Source organism: Protopterus annectens, chromosome 5.part1, assembly GCF_019279795.1.
Source record: "Protopterus annectens isolate FY-2018-M chromosome 5.part1, PAN1.0, whole genome shotgun sequence".
Taxonomy (NCBI): domain Eukaryota; kingdom Metazoa; phylum Chordata; order Ceratodontiformes; family Protopteridae; genus Protopterus; species Protopterus annectens.
The window spans coordinates 143,508,381-143,521,066 of NC_056736.1; positions in this window are offsets into that span (position 1 = coordinate 143,508,381).

The following is a 12,686-nucleotide window of genomic DNA, read 5'->3' on the forward strand; positions in this document are numbered from 1 at the left end:
CCTCCCATTCACACACATATATTCTGTCTTAGTCCTGCTGATCTTCATTCTTCTTCTCTCTAGAGCATATCTCCACCTCTCCAGGGTCTCCTCCACCTGTAACTTACTCTCACTAGAGATCACAATGTCATCTGCAAACATCATAGTCCATGGGGACTCCTGTCTAATGTCGTCTGTCAACCTATCCATCACCATTGCAAATAAGAAAGGGCTCAGAGCTGATCCTTGATGTAATCCCACCTCCACCTTAAATGCATCTGTCACTCCCACCGCAGACCTCACCACTGTCACACTACCCTTGTACATATCTTGTACCACTCTTACATACTTCTCTGACACTCCCAACTTCCTCATACAATACCACAATTCCTCTCTAGGCACCCTGTCATATGCTTTCTAAAAATCCACAAAGACACAATGCAACTCCTTCTAACCTTCTCTGTTCTTCTCCATCAACACTCTCAGAGCAAACATCGCATCTGTAGTGCTCTTTCCTGGCATGAAACCATACTGCTGATCACTAATAATCACCTCCCTTCTTAACTTAGCTTCCACTACTCTTTCCCATAACTTCATGCTGTGACTGATCAGTTTAATCCCTCTGTAGTTACTACAGCTCTGCACATCACCCTTATTCTTAAAAATCGGTACCAAAACACTTTTTCTCCATTCCTCAGGCATCCTCTCACTTTCCAAGATTTCATTAAACAATCTAGTTAAAAACTCCACTGCCATTTCACCTAAACACCTCCATGCTTCCACAGGTATGTCATCTGGACTAACAGCCTTTCCGTTCTTCATCCTCTTCATAGCTATCCTTACTTCCTCCTTGCTAATCCACTGCACTTCATGATTCACTATCCGCACATCATCCAACCTTCTCTCCCTCTCATTCTCTTCATTCATCAACCCCTCAAAGTACTCTTTTCATCTGCTCAACACACTCTCCTCACTTGTGAGTACGTTTCCCTCATTATCCTTTATCACCCTTACCTGTTGCACATCTTTACTAACTCGGTCCCTCTGTCTAGCCAATCGGTACAGGTCCTTTTCTCCCTCCTTAGTGTCCAACCTTTTATACAACTCTTCATACGCCTTATCCTTAGCCTTCACCACCTCTCTCTTTGCCATGCACCTCATCTCTTTATACTCTTGTCTACTTTCTTCATCTCTTTGACAATCCCACTTCTTCTTCACCGACCTCTTTCTCTGTATACTCTCCTGTACTTCTTCATTACACCACCAGGTCTCCTTGTCCTCCTTCCTCTTTCCAGATGTCACACCAAGCACAATTCTAGCCATCTCTCTTACTAGCTCTACTGTAGTTACCCAGCTATTCGGTAACTCTTCACTGCCACTCAGTGCCTGCCTTAACTCTTCCCTGAACATCACCTCACAATTACCCTTTTTTCAATTTCCACCATTTGATCCTTGGTGCTGCCCTCACACTCATCCTCCTCTTCTTGATCACCAGTGTCATCCTACAAACCATCATCCTAGGCTGCCTAACTACACTTTCCCCTGCCACCACTTTACAGTCTCCAATCTCCTTCAGATTGGCCCTTCTACATAAGATATAATCCACCTGTGTGCATCTTCCTCCACTCTTGTATGTCACCCTATGCTCCTCCCTCTTGTTAAAATATGTATTCATCACAGCCATGTCCATCCTTTTCGCAAAATCCACTACCATCTGACCTTCTGCATTCCTTTTCTTAACACCATACCTAACCATCACTTCCTCGTCCCCTCTGTTCCCTTCACCAACATGCCCATTGAAATCTTCTCCAATCACCAGTCTCTCACCCTTGAGTACAGTCATCACACACTTCATCCAACTCACTCCAAAATATTTCTTTCTCATCCATCGCACACCCAACTTGTGGAGCATATGCACTAACAACATTCATCATTACACCATCAATTTCCAGGTTCATAAACATTACTCTATCCAACACTCTTTTCACCTCCAAAACACTCTTAGCATAAATTTGTATTCATTGTTTCTCTTAATTTGGCCCTAAGTTTTATATTTATTTATCTGTCTTTTGTTAACCGGGTTAGTCCATTGGGCTGGTGGCCCATTTTCAGTGGAGAACTGAGGAGAAACGCTCCACACAAAGAACAAATTACAGAAGTCTACATAGTAGAAATGAGAGAGTTAAGGTACAATAAATACCTACATACATGGCATCTAAAGAATATAAGTACAAAGCAACAACAATATTCATGCAATAATGAAAATTAACAGATCAAATAAATTCAGCATGAATAATAGCTAACATAAAAAATACAAAAAAGCATATGAATTTACAATAGTTCATCAGAGAAAAGCCTTTAAAGTCTAATTCATGATTAAACCAAGTTGGAAGGGATGAAGGAGAAGTATTAGAATTAAGATTTAGGATGAGCTCTGCACAGTGGCATAGCAGAGGTAAAACAGTGCTGGAAGTATAAGAGATATGCTAGAGTCAGGACAGGACAATTATACTGTAGCAACTGGGTGAGTAAAAGTTAGGTAGGGTGGGGACAGGTGCAGGAAGGAAAGTCAGCAAGGTAGTTCTTCAATTCTCTTCTGAAAAGAGAGGAAGATTAGATAGACCATATATCGATGGGGAGTTTGTTCCAAGTTTGAGACACAGAGCACTTATAAAGTAATTTGTTTATTATTTTATTTAGCCAGTAGGTGTTTAATAGCTGTTGGTCAGTATATATGTAGTTTCCCATTACCCCTGCATTACTTCAATAGGTTTACTATCAAAACATTGAACATTGTAATGTAAACCAGTCAAAAATGCAGTTCACATGTTCAATGTGCTGCATATTAATTAGCTGACATTACCTGTCACTACTTACCGCCTTAATTTCCAGCAGTACAAACAAACACAGTGCAGTACTGCACAACAAGAGAATTCACGTTTTTGCAGGGAGGCAAGCCCTCCTGTACCTCCCACAACTCCTGTGTGCTATATAGTCCAACTCTGAGATCATACTACAGTGAGGAAAAAGATAAATTTCCCGATCCACACTGTACCATGATCTCTTTTTGTAATAGTGAACACATATCAGCAAATGCACAGTGGCATTCGCTGTAACAGACACTTGGAGAACTGAAGGTTGGCAAAACAGGAATCAGCCAACTGATGCTCAAAGTTACCATCTTCACCAAACCTTCATTCTTCATTTTTATAATAAACCATTTCAATACATCCAAGGCATTTGAATTATTATACATGCATTACCTGCATCTCTATACAGTCATCACATTTGTTTAATTTTAAGCATTTATTGCCTTTTCTTTATGTCACAATATATACCTGACAGTTCTATGGAATTTCCTGCATATCCACTAACTGCACTCAGTGCAATGTCTGGTTGTATGAAGTTTCCTTGGTCACTGGTATCATACCTCTCAGTCCCTGAGTTTTACTCCAAATTTATCTCTGTACCTCCTAATCATTTATAATAATGTGCAATATTTGGAGAAGGCAGTGAATTTTACTTAACATTTAATCATGATATTGCTTAGGGTGTACACTTTTTTTAATTCAAAATATATAATTAACTCACATTGTCTTAAAATTCAGTCAACATCTGCATTTAATACTACTAACATTTTAAAAAGTGTGTCATCTCCGTTGCTTATTTTAAAACTGTCTCGCTATGTTAAACTCATTTAACATAGCGAAACACTAAAAAAAAGCAACGGAGATCTTGCTTTCTCCGTTGCTTTTGCCCACAGCTCTGATGTACTGTTGCGTGGTACATCAGAACTGAGCGGATGCCAGACATCTGCGGAAGGGCAGTAAACAGGCATTATACTATGCCATTATTTAAGAAAAGTAATATTCACTTTTCTTAAATAATGTCATGGTATAATAGCAATAACCACTTCTGGGTGTGGGTAATGCTAATTTACCCGCTTGGCTTTGTTTGGTCCCTCGGGCTTGGACCGGGACCAAGCCAACATATGTTTATTACCACAGCCAAATTGCTATATTAGACCTCTTCAGTCTATAGTTACTATGTGAACTTCCAGGAAATGGCTGTATTTGCCTTCAAAAATAAAAATATTTGAAAAAAAAGTTTACAGTCCTTCTAGCAGTGCTAGAGCCTATTTTAACAAAACAAAATGGGACTTTTTATCTGCCTTTTTTTTTATAAATATATTCTGAAAATAATGTTGAAAAAATTCTGACTGCTGAGTGTCAACAAGCATTGCTGGTGAGAAGCAGTAGCAACAGTGAATTAAAGAACATTGTGAGAAACTAATCAATGATAAAAATCATCATTTTTTATTTATTTGACATTTGTTAACCAGGTTAGCCCAAATGAGCCAAAGGACCATTTTCAGTGGAGACCCAAGGAAAAAAAGCTTCAAAGAGTTTGCAATCTTATAAAATTTGTAAGCATAGCAAAAGTGAACAGTTATACATAAGGCATATCCAGCGTATCATTAGCAACATTTAACATCATCACATGTTGTAGACGTTAAAAAAAAAATAAAAGTAAAAATAAGATGCATAAATTGATATCAAATATGTGGTACACTTAAAGTATTTGCACAGAAAGAAACATGGTGCTGATACAAATAATGAAGATTTTAAGTCCTGGACTATAGAATTACAACACAGACCCCGGGATTCATGAAGCTCGGCATAAGGCCGGCGTTAGGCTTGCACTGACCGTGCGGCATGAAGATGGTGCAGTAGCGCCAAATGCATATTAATGAAGGCGCGCTGCTGCCACAGCCACATGCATAGGAAAGGAGCGCGAGTGCATAGTGTGTATCTAAGTGCCACACGGAGGCATGTAAATGTCAGCTCTCGACGTGCAACCTAAAATGCTTGCATATAACAATTTGCAAGCAATAGTAATCACATCTGTCAGTGTCCGTATATACTGAAACGTATGCAAAGCATGCAAGACAGTTCCTGCGAACACAAAATGAAGAAGCAAACACAAATGCACGGTAGGGAATAACGGGTCCCTATCCCACGAACAAATGACATTGAAAACCGTGTGCCCATAGTCCAACACAGTGTAGATAGTTATACCAAGTGGAAGTGAAACGCATCATATGTTAGCGCGCCGCCAATAGGTACGTCCAGCCCAATGGTCAGGGTCACCAGCTGACCCATATTGTGAGGGAGGGTACACAGCTGGGCAGATGTGTCCATAACAAAATCACGATAAATGTACATATCTAGTGACCGTATGACCGAATTATATCCCACAACGCATGTAATAGTCACATATAACAGGTATGTCCATATTTCACATACCAAATGTGACAGGAAATAGAATAAGCATGTAAACAAAACACAAGGAGCATATAAACTGCTACAACAATAAGGCAACATGTAGGCTGAAAGGAACAGTATTATCCATACTGTTGACTGTACACTTGTAACCCCCAAATCATTCGTAATCCATAACACCAGGAAAGGCACGTATGTACAAATATGAATGGATGGTGAGCCTGTGAATACACGAGGTGGTACAAAATGTGTGTAGGGCCCCAACGCTCATGAGAGGGCAATGTGTAAAGGTGTGTCATGGCTGCGATATCAGGTGTATAATGGCTGTTATGTGTGGAAACTCAACACAGGTGTGCAGGAGAAACTATGGATATGGGATTATGGACACAGGAGTGTTAGGGTATGTTGTGCTGGGTGCCATGGAGCGGCCTGTGGAGGTCAGCTAGTACGTAGGTGCGATTCCCAGATAGAGCATAGTTTGCATGGAGACATGCGTGAATGGGCATATCATTGTCGGACGTTGTGCGTCAGGGCTGGCAGCCCGGCATGTAAAACCTATATGCCACCCATGAATGGAACAGATTTCTGCTGTGACAACCCCAAACTGGGAAAAGCAGAAAGACACAACTACATGAAGACAATAATATGTTGACGTACAGTCACAGTAACACAAACACACATCCTATCAACAGTAATAATATGAATGTGCACAGAAACAAACACAGTAGCAGGAATAATAGGCTGCGCATATGAGTAATAGGTCGAATGACACTGTATCACATCCCAGTTAGCAGCGGCACCCCAGACATGAAAAACATGTGACATCTGTCCGCTGTATAATGTACAATATACTGAGCACGAGTTCACCGGAGTGAAGTGTCGGTGTCATAATGACTAAGGCAATAGTATGCTGTTGAAGCAGAGATAAAACCCAATACGCATGTGTAAGTGTCCATGTCCGGGAAATGTATAGGTTAATGGACACACAGATGTATATATAGATAAAAACGTAGATAGATATATATATATATATATATATATATATATATATATATATATATATATATATAGATATATATACATATATCTATATTAATTTACATGCACATATATATTCATACGGATATATATATATATATATATATATATATGTATATACACAAAAGGATATATTACGGATATATATAGATAGATATATATATACACAAACAACAGGTAGTGATATATACACATACACACAAAACAAAATATATATGTCAGTGTAGATATACACATGTACATAAATAGGTTATGTCACAGCAATTAGGGGTAACATATTTACAGCCCGGGCATACGTGACTGGGAGGTCCAGTAAATAAACGTTATACCCCCCACATCGCCCAGCTATGCCAGACAGACATACAGACAGGCAATACAGATCAATACACTGCTGCTGTCCAAAACACTGGTAGGAAAGTACCAGTGGGAGAGTTCTGCAAGGTCTACACTTTAAACATGGATAACGGTGTCCCTTACGGGAACCCAAAAAATCAGGGTACGTGTGAATCTGCTCACATTAATATGAGCAGGATGTAGGTGTGCATGGACCAGTAGGTTGTGCAAGTGTGATAATACATGGGTTGACAAAACGTACGACATGTGTCCCGAGACAGGGGAGAGTGGGCAATGTGTAGGGGTGTGCTCATACCCCAGCTGCGCTCGCAGTAAGTATTTGTCATGACTGCTGTAGAGGGGTGCCAGGTAGGTGGACCATGGGTATGCATTAATGGGCTTAAGTGTGCAGGCGCTGGTTGCAGAGATGTAGTAGACCCACCCAGTGGAAGTCATTAATATTCCTATGTGGGCATAGCATAGGCCTACCCCTCCCAAACCTGAAGACCACATCTACCGGATAGTCTGTAAACCATTGGGGGAATACATAGAGACCAAATCAGTGCCATGTACCCGATTAGCATAGACGTCCATAGTTATGTATCAGAATGTAACAAAGTCCAACTAAACACTTCCAGAACTAGTGATATTAGGTGAACAGGTGGTGGAATACAGGTAATGACAGATGACAACATGTATGAGTCATGAACAGCATGTACCTCGACAAACGTGAATGAATACATATGCTCTGTGACTGTGAATGTGTCTGGTTAATAGAACCAATCATCTAAATGTGTCGCACAGGGTGTTATGCATTGTTCCTGATACAGTGTTCAGTCACACCCATTGGTATGTGAGTTCTGCTACTGATGGAAAGTGCATAATTTGCTGACCACCTTAGGTAGATGATAGCATAATAGAAGGGGTTCAACACCCATACGCCTGCGAGGGACACACCCGTCTAAGCAGTTGTGTCCTGCAAAATGATAGTTATGGCACATGGCCTGCGAGTACGGGAATGGAGGCTATATAGTGTGTGTAGTGGTGTCAGACATCAATTTGTTGTATCAGTAACAGCTACATGTAATAGGAAACAGTAATATCAATTATAATGCTACATGAATAACCTTAACGTATGTAAACCATGGAAGTCATCCGTTTACTACTGGCTGTGGGTATGTGTTGCCTTGACACATGTGATAGCTCTACATATAGGGTCTATAGGGCCTCCACCATTCTGAATGGCCAAAGTGGAACCTACTCTGTAGAAATGTCAGACGTACCAGGGCAGAACATACCTACAGCCATGCATAGTACAGAAATATACATACTGGAACAAATCAAAGCTTAGTCTAGCAGCAGTAAAGTTGCTTATGCTACTACATATGACATATCGACATGTCAGGTATACAAGACCTGTAACAAGTAACAAGTATAGACATGTACAACATGAGAATGTCCCCTAATCAAGACAGTTGCAATGGCTAGAGTATTGTCCATACCAGTCAACAGTACCTGAATGCCAGGTACGTCCCTGAGTTTGACTGAAAGTTTAACTCTGTCCCTCTTAATCCCTCATAAAATTAGTGGCTGTTGAAGGAAAGGTGGTGAATTACACTTACTGACTAATGACAATAAGTAAGAGTTATAAACAACTGTTACTTCAGCATATATGTATTAAGTCATATGCTCTGATTCTGTCAATGTTTTAAGTTAATAGCACTACTTTTGTAAAAGTGTCCCTGATTTTTCTTGACCTGTCCCTGATTCTGTAGAAATGTGTCCCTGATTGGTGGAGAGAGATATGCGTGATGAGGGCTGTCCCATGCAAAGTGGGAAAGGTGTCATTCCTACAGTCTCCCGTCGTGCAATCTGAATGGTGGACAATGTGCAGTAGGTATGCGGTAGCATGACTCGGCGGACAGCTGCGTTAACAAACTCAAGTCACATGTCAGCATTGCAGAGTATCGGTTCCCATGTATCAGGCAGATGGGAGCAGATCGTATGAGGAACACGCATATAATATGATTACATCACTAGACAGGCCGCCGAGTCCGTACAGTTGAACGCCTGCCGTCGCAAAATGGTTACACATGCCCAATACTGTAGTCATGTAGTCCGATGTAATACGCATCACAAGGGATCACTCACACCCAGTGTGAGTGACAAATGTAAGCGGAAATGTCGGTGAGCGAGCAACTGTAAGCGTGTTTGTCTACCAGTATGCCAGTAGTGCACTGTCAAAGAAATGTGGAGTCTAAACGTGTATAAGGTGCTGTGACCAGAGGTCAGCAGTGCTTAACACTGTGCAAACCCACGCACAACTGCTCCCACCTGCTGGAATGTGCCTTACCCAGTCTGTATCCAAATGCATCGGCCTGTCCGCAAACAAAGAACCGCCCTATACACGTGATGGTAGCAGTACCCTGCGCACATAGCTCATGTGAATTAACAATAGACCATGGCATATGTACAGACAATAGACCACACACACACCATACAGTGCAGACATCCAACAGTATAGCAATGTACTGGCAGATATGTCCGGACCACTGGTGTATGCGTGCCTGGCCGTCTTGTGTTTCAGTGTGTGAGCATGCCCAGTATGACTGTTACGCATGCTGTCGACTGACATTACCGTCATACAGTCATGTGTGTGAGCATGCCAAGTATGGACAACTGTATTGCATGTGTTACATGTCCAGATAGTCAGTACTGTGTTGCTGACCCCTCCATTCTACACAGACAGGTGTCATGCTGTGTCTGCAGGGTAGCTAATGGTCATGTGGCATTGTCAGTTGCTACATGTCTGCATAGCATGGGGGGACATCCAACCACAACTACAGTCCTACACAGCACCATGGGTGGTGCACATGACTCTCACATGTGTAGGTTTGATGGGAGGCACAGCCAACAGTTGTACACATCTGCCACTACTGTACTGGTATGCCGGATACTCCATGTCAGTGTGTGGACCTACCTAAATTGCTGGTTGGAAGGATACCAGGGTACGTCAGTTCCCAGCTTTAATTACCAGCAAAGTAGTGTTGGACATCCTAGCTTACACAACCTACATCAAACTGCCTGGCCTGCTGTCGTCTGTGTGTGTCTTAGGGGGTTGGTGTCATTCATTGGGCATATCCATAGGCCATAGTATATTTTTTTTCTGTATTGGTCCACATCTGTCTAGCTGCATGGAATGTGTGTGGGCTGTACGGACACACATGATGGTCAGCTCATAATCTGCAGTGGGTTAGGACACCCTGTATACTACAGGCTACCATTGTGACCCCCGTATGTGCTACAGAGGTCATAGTGCCACTATGGATGTGAACTGTCTGCTGCCCTAACATTTGGCCAGCACAGTCACTTTTATGCTCACATAGGTTCATAGGTTCATACTAGGCTATCTGCCCTAGGGCATTTATAAGCCTAGCCAGAGTGTGTGTGGCTTTCACCACCCCTTAGGATGAGAATACTATACCCATTAGTTTGCTGTGCCTCTGTCCAACAGTGACACAGAGATGATTCCCGGGGTAAACCTACGATCTCCCATCCACTCGTCAAGATTTCTCTTGAGCAGAGTCAGTGAGGGGCTCTGCCTCACATGGACTGGGATTCTGTTCCATAGTGTAGGGAGTCTCTAGGTGATGAATCTGTCCCTCCAGCACGTCCTATTTATATCCATGTTGAGGTTTATGTCTCTTGCTCTCGTGGCTCTGGTGGATTTGGATTTTTTGAGGTGGAGCATGTCCATTAATTCCGAGTTGGACATGGCCTTGTATGTCAGGCACAGATCACCTCTGAGCAGATGGTATGTGACTGAATAGAGCTGGAGTTTCTTCAGTCGGGCAGCGTATGGCATATGTTTGAGCCCCTTTATCCTTTTGGTGAGGAACTTTTGGGGTCTTTCCAACTGCTGCAGGTGTTGGGTAAGGTACATTCCGAATGGGGCGTTGTACTCAATCATTGGTCTGATAAGTGAAGAGTACAGGGGTACAATGACCTCTCCTGATCTGGATGTGAATCCCTTCATGATCAGGTGGGCAATGTAGAAGGTCTTCCTAACCACTTTGGCAATGTGAGTGTCAAAAGAGAGGTTACTGTCAACTTGGGTCCCCAGGTCCCTGATAACTTCTTCCATTTTTAATGGATTACCACCTATGTAGTAATTAGGGGCTACCTTGTTTTTCCCAAAGGGTATGACTATACATTTTTTGGCATTTAGCTTAAGGCCATGGCTCTGGCACCAGTTATCCATTTCTATAAGACCTCTCTGGAGGATGTCTGTGTCTGATGGAGTGTCAATTATGGTGCCCAGTTTGCAGTCATCTGCAAATGTTGTCAGCCACAATCCCCCTATGTTTGCCTCCACTTCAGAAAAATAAATGCCGAACAAGAGGGGGCCCAGGACTGAGCCCTGTGGGACACCGCTCGTGACCAGCTTAGAGTCTGACATAGCACCAGCAACTCTAACCCTGTGGGTTCTGTACTTGAGCCAGTTTGCAACCCATCTTGTGACATATGGGTTTACATCTAAGCTGGTGAGCTTTTCTATGATGCCCGAGTGGGGTATTGTGTCGAACGCTTTTGCTAGGTCAAGGTAGGCTGTGTGAACTGCCTTACCCTCATCAATGGCCTTAGTGACTGTTTCGAAAAAGTCGACCAAGTTCAAGAGGCAGGATCTGCCCTTGACAAAGCCAAATTGGGTAGGATCCAGTGTCTGTAGGTCCCCAATGTCTTTATTTATGAGTTCCATTATGATCCTCTCCATAGCTTTGCAGACAAGGCTCATCAAGCTTATGGGGCGGTAATTTCCAGGGTCCGTAGAAGCACCGCCTTTGTGGAGTGGGACCACAGTTGCCATACGCCATTCTTTGGGTACATATCCTGTAGTAAAGCTAAGATTAAACAGCAGCCTTATGTGTGGGTTTAGTTCCTCATTGAGTTCATGTAGCACACAGCCGGGGACACCGTCTAGTCCCATTGATGCTGTGTTTTTTGCTTTAGAGAGAGCAACTCTCACCTGGGCATCTGAGATGTTTGGGAGGCTAGACTCTGGTGGGATAGATATTTCTCCTTTTGGGAGAAATTTGCACTGAACCTGTCTGCCAGTATGTTGGCAATGTCTGTGGGTTCAGTGATTTTTGTATCATTTTGGACTAATTCTGAGCATATCTGGGAGTTTCCACCCAGGTTTCTAACATAGCTAAAGAAGGCCTTATGATTGTCTTTTGTGTCTTTAGCGATTTTTCTCTCAAAGTTGGCCTTGGATGATTTTATGAGTGATCGTAGTTTTTTGCTAGTATTGATCAGAGATGCCTTCCCTTTTAGGGATTTTGCTCTGTCATGTAGAAGCTTTCTCCTCTTGTTGTAGAGTTTGTTTATGGCTGGGGTCCACCAGACCAGGCACCTGCCTTTGGTGGAAAGGGTCTTGATTTTATTAGGGATTGCTTGATCCATACATTCCTAGAGGTGCTCATAGAAGGCATTTGTAAGGGTTTCAGCAGCATGGGTTGTGGTTTCCACTGGCTCGGGGGCCTTGAAGGATACCACTCCAGTCTTAAGAAGTGTGAAGTTTGCTTTTGAGAAGTTATTCACTGTGGTCTTTTTTGCTGGGGTTGGGGGTGGGATGTGGATCTCCAGTGAGATTAATTTATGGTCTGATCTCACCAATGAGGGATATACTTCCGGTGTGGAGCATTTTGTCCCCATGTTTGTGATGATCAGGTCTAGTATATTTTCTCCTCTTGTGGGAATGGTGACTAGTTGTTCCATAGCATTTGAGTTTATGACCCCAGGAACCTTTGGGCTAGGGTGTTGGGGCTTGAGTAATGTTCCCAGTCTATGTTTGGGTAGTTGAAGTCACCCAATATGATGGTGTTTGGAGAGACATTCATACTCTCCAGTGTCTTCAGGAAGGCTGTGTGGGTTTCCTGAGTTTGAGAGGGTGGTCTGTAGCATGCTACAAACTGTAGGGCAGTTTTACCTATGGTTAATTGCACCTGGATGGTCTCCGATGCTTTGTGCATTGCCACTAACCTGGAGGTGTGG